This window comes from Chenopodium album, chromosome 21 (assembly GCF_948465745.1).
Source record: "Chenopodium album chromosome 21, dcCheAlbu1.1, whole genome shotgun sequence".
In the NCBI taxonomy this organism is placed as follows: domain Eukaryota; kingdom Viridiplantae; phylum Streptophyta; class Magnoliopsida; order Caryophyllales; family Amaranthaceae; genus Chenopodium; species Chenopodium album.
Window position 1 is genome coordinate 32,507,063 of NC_137854.1, and position 5,264 is coordinate 32,512,326.

Consider the following 5,264-nt stretch of genomic DNA (forward strand, 5'->3'; position numbering starts at 1 on the left):
CCTCGTCCATAAGTTACCTTGACTTATCGAGTAATCAACTCACAGGGAAGTTGCCTACATGGATAGGGAACATGAATTTGGAGTTCCTCAACATCTCTAATAATCGATTCTACTCAACCATCCCGGTAGAACTCAAGAATCTTTACGGCCTCTCGAACCTTGATCTTCACTCAAACAACTTCAATTCTATGGTCCCTTGGGAGTAATTTTTAATAAAGAAGGCGTGCACTACAACTCCATCGATACCAAGCTCTATAGGTAAGTTACACAAGTTGCGGGTTTTGAAGATGGTTTGTAACCGGCTTTCAGGAAGAATTCCTCAAGAACTTGGAAATGCCAAACAATTGACGACAATTTTGCTATCGAGGAATAGATTGAGTGGAAGCATTCCTAAGAAGGTGTTGAATTTGGCGAACTTACAAGAGTTTGGTGTCTCAAGAAATCAACTAAGTGGAAGAATTCCTCCCCACAATTCAAATATTCCTGCTTCTGCATTTTCACTAAATCTTGGCCTTTGCGATGCTCCTCTTTATCTTTGTAAGAATAAGTGTAATGTTAAAAACTAACTCAACGAAAAGCCAAAGTTAATGGTTGAAGACCTCGATCAAAGTCAATAATTAGTTTATACTCGTATGTTGTATACGTACACCAACAATGTATCTAGGACAAAAATATAACAATGCAATTTGCCAACTTTATCAAATTAAACATTTTTTAAGCATTAATTTGGATGTACTCATTACATATTGTGGTTTTGTATTGTCTTTAAGAATATAAATTTTTAAATAATTTTGCTTTACTTTTAAATGACTACTCCGTATAATAAAATTATTGTTTTTGTAATTGATTGAATCTCAACTTTCCATTTAATAAAATTCATTATATCCATCTATTCAGTTGACTTTAAAATACACCTTATCAAAAAAAAAAAAAAAAAAAAAAAAAAAAAAAAATTCTTGTCTTTTGTTTTTTCCTTGACATTTTGTTTGTATTGGAAAGTGAGACTATTTATGATTAAGATTCTTTTTTCACAAATTATTCTGTGTGGCCTAGCCACTATAAAGATTACTTCGATAGTATAATAGGGATTACTTAGTCAGTATTAAAGGGGTTACTTCGTTAGTATTATAGAGGTTACTTTCTTCTTTTATAAATTGTTACACGGTGTGGCCGACCACATACAAGACGGGCTGTTGTTTTGTAAAAGTATTGCATGTTAAAGGATTGCTTCCCACGTCTAATCATTAAGGTAGCAAATGAAGCACATAACGCTGTAAGTTGGTTGCAGTTATATAATAGAATGCAACCTATCAAAGTAGCTAGAGTTGACCCTTCAGCTCTTAGCCTGGCCTGCTATATATTGCTTCAGATCAATAACAGTGTGTTTGGATAGAAGGAAATAGAGGGAAAAAGGAGGAAATAGAGGGAAAAAGTAGGAAATAGAGGGAAAAAGGAGGAGATAGGGGGATGGGACATCTTTCATTTGGATAACAAATAAGGAGGGAAGGGAATTGGAGGGAAAGAAATGGAGGGATTAAATTGAAAGAAATAAATCCTCCAACAATGAAGAGATTTGGAAGGAAAACTCCTCTTTCTTCCCTCCCCTCCCCTTTCTTTCTCTTCCCTCCCCTTCACCTCCCTCCCCTTCTTTTCTTTTCAATTTCTTTATCCAAACACACCATAAGTCACAACTATACACTCGATCTTTTCAATCCATCTAAAATGGGGCAGAAGAAGTAGTGGTTACTCATTATCATTGCGCTCCATATGGTTGCAGCTTCTACCAATCATATTTGTGTTGAAGCCAGATTACTCGACGGAAAAGGGCTCGTTAATGCTACTGTCAAAGTACCTGTTTCGCCGGATGTAGAAGATATACACGTTGAAGTTAAATTACTAAACGGAAAAGTTGGTATTAATAATAATATTGTAATTTCTAGTTCGCCAGAAACACCTGGCTCGCGACCACAAATACCAGTTCCATCTGTCTCACAACAAATACCAAGCTCGTCAAGTCCGCCACAAACAGCAACCCTCCTTGATAGAGTCATGAGAAAGAGAATGTTGGAAAGCTTGATTATATTGATGTGATTCCATGAATATATAAAGTACATGAGTAAGCAATATAATACGACTAGATACATTTTAGTACTTGTCTAGGTACATTAGACAAGAATAAGGGATTTATTTGACTATCAACCTAAAGAGTAAATCAAGGGATTGCTAAATATAAACAATATCAATAAATATTATTTAATCAAAGGATTGCTAATTATAAACAATATCAATAAATATGATTTGATCAAATCTTTTACACTCCTGACCCTATTGTTGGAGGAGGAGGACCTGATTATCAGTATGATTATGGTAGTGGATAATTTTGATGATAAGTAGTCATTTAAAGTTAGAAGGCTTTTCAATGTTTACACAAATTTTGTAGTCATTTTAACTTTAATAAATCTAAACCCTTGAATTTTAAACTTATAATTTTGCCCAGTTGATTTATTTAATAGTGGTCAAAGTAAACTGACTTTTTGTGAATAACTACCTTATACAAGTTACCTTATTAAAAGAATGTTATAACAAATAACTTTTAAAAAATGAATGTTATAAAAAAACTACCTTATAAAACAATTAATGTTGTTTAAAGCCACTTTTTGCCAAATTATTGCACTAAATAAGAAATGTTTAATGACACATTTTCAACCATTTTTTCTCCTTTTATACCCAATTTCTCCATAGTCCCCTTGTAACCCCTAATTCCCCTTGTCTTTCATTGTTAAATTAAGCACATGGTAGCAACTTACAACATTTAGTTTTTATAAGGTAGTTTCTTACAACAATTTTTTTATAAAGTAGTTTTTCACAAAATTTAATGTATACAAGGTAGTTTTATTTTCACAAAAAGTCCTAATAATATTTAATGGTTTTGATCAAATTATTATAGTGGCTACAAAATTAGTGTAGTCATTGCAAGTTGTCCTTAAAGCTCGAGAATAAAAAAATGATTAGTTGTCTTTCATATAAGAAAAGTTATAATTCACACAAGGTTATTCTGATTCAAATAATATTGATTATAATTTCATCAGTCCGTAATACAAGTAAAGAAGTACTCCCTTCGTTTCATCATAAATGACAAACTTAACCTGAATTGTGATTTTTGTTTATCTATTATATGGTTGATTGGTTGTAGCCCTTGTAGGGTACCATATGGCAATCCAACATGTCTATTATGTTCGAGTTACGCTTAAAAATGGGATTTTCCAAGATTATTTTGCTATTCATTTGGGTTATTATCATAGTACTCCCTCTATTCCTTTTTTTTTTTTTTTTTTTTTTTGCCCCATTTGACATTTTACAGTCTCCAAAATTTGATACCCCTCAGTAATTTATTACTTGCTCCATTTCTCCACGCTGAAGTTTTAGGAGAAAAATTATAAAATATAAAAATATATGAAGGAAGTTGGGTTGGTGGTAGAATAAAGTATGATAGTATCATACTTTGTTTCAAGCCATTGCATAATATTTATCTCCTTTTTAGTCTTAGGGTTTTTGTTAAACTCGGCGAGCGCTGCCAAAATAGATTATGTTAGTGAAGTTTCCATTGAAATGGCTTGAAGAATGAAGGAGAAGACGAAGAAGGAGGAAGACAAAGATGGAGAAGGGCGATGACCTAGTTGATTAAAGTGTTTTCTCCATGTCTGGACAACCCCAAATATGGTGCGTATAAAATCAATGCTGATGCGGCTTGCTTCTCTGACAATTCAATGGGTTTAGGTGCTGTTATGAGGGACTGGACAGGGGATGTGATGGTCGCCACTTGCTGTGTGGAGAAGGGGTCTTTTGACATTGTTGTTGCGGAGGCTTTGGCTGCGAGGCATGCCCTTTCAATTGCGCTTGAAGCTGGCCTGCTGCACTTGATCTTGGAAGTTGATTGCCTTCAACTTTATCGGAAATTAAAGAGGGGATGTCATGAGAAATCGCTATTGGGCTCTATTGTTGGTGACATTCTACATTTGGCAATCTCTGCTCATCTTTTTCTTTCTCGCATGTAGGAAGAAAGGGAAATGTTGTTGCGCATAAGCTAGCTAATCTTAGTAGAGTTTCTAATGATATAAGGGTGTGGATTGAGGAGGTCCCTCCTAGTGTTGTTCTTGATGTTGCTCGTGATGTACCTAAACGCTTTTCCCTTTTATTGAAGCTGGTTTGGTTGGTTTGTGTAAAAAAAAAAAAAGTGTTTTCTCCACCTGGCATTAACGGGGTAGAAATTAAATTTTGAATGGGCCAGTTTAGAAGCCAAAGTGGCATGAAATAAACAACCCAGATTTATTTATGTAAAAAACTTAGGTGCCCTCCATATTAATTACCTTGTCATCATTTTTTTCGTTGTTTGAAAAGTGAGACTATCATTAAAATGCTCTTTTCTCAATCAAGAACCCGATTTCAAATGGAAAGACCAAACAAGATCAAGGAGAGTAGAATTTAAAAACAAAAATTTCAAATTTGTCATATAAATTAAACATGACAAATTTAAAAAACCTAGGTGCCCTCCACATTAATTACCTTGTCATCATTTTTTTCATTGTTTGAAAAGTGAGACTATCATTAAAATCCTCTTTTCTCAATCAAGAAACCGATTTCAAATGAAAGGACCAAACAAGATCAAGGAGAGTAGAATTTAAAAACAAAAATTTCAAATTTGTCATATAAATTAAACATGACAAATTTAAAAAACCTAGGTGCCCTCCACATTAATTACCTTGTCATCATTTTTTTCATTGTTTGAAAAGTGAGACTATCATTAAAATCCTCTTTTCTCAATCAAGAAACCGATTTCAAATGAAAGGACCAAACAAGATCAAGGAGAGTAGAATTTAAAAACAAAAATTTCAAATTTGTCATATAAATTAAACATGCATGGGCTTTGGGCTCTACCCAATGTATTAAATGGCTCAAATGCTCCTCACTTCCTCAGTGCAACTCATTGAAGTGAGGTGCAAATAAAAATTAATAATAAAAATTTTAAAAAAAATCTTTGTGGACGCGCCTTAGGGTTGCGCCTCAGTCGCCTTAAGTTGCGCCTTGGTGCACTTAGGCACGCCTATGCGCCTTAGCAGCATCTCATCGATCGAAATTGTCTCGCCTAGACCACAAAAAGAGTATGAACCCTAACGCCTTGCATGCGCTTTAGCACCTAGGTGCACCTTTTCAAACGCAGGTTGGACAATCCTTTGTATTTAAATTTGGAGTAATTTCATTTACGA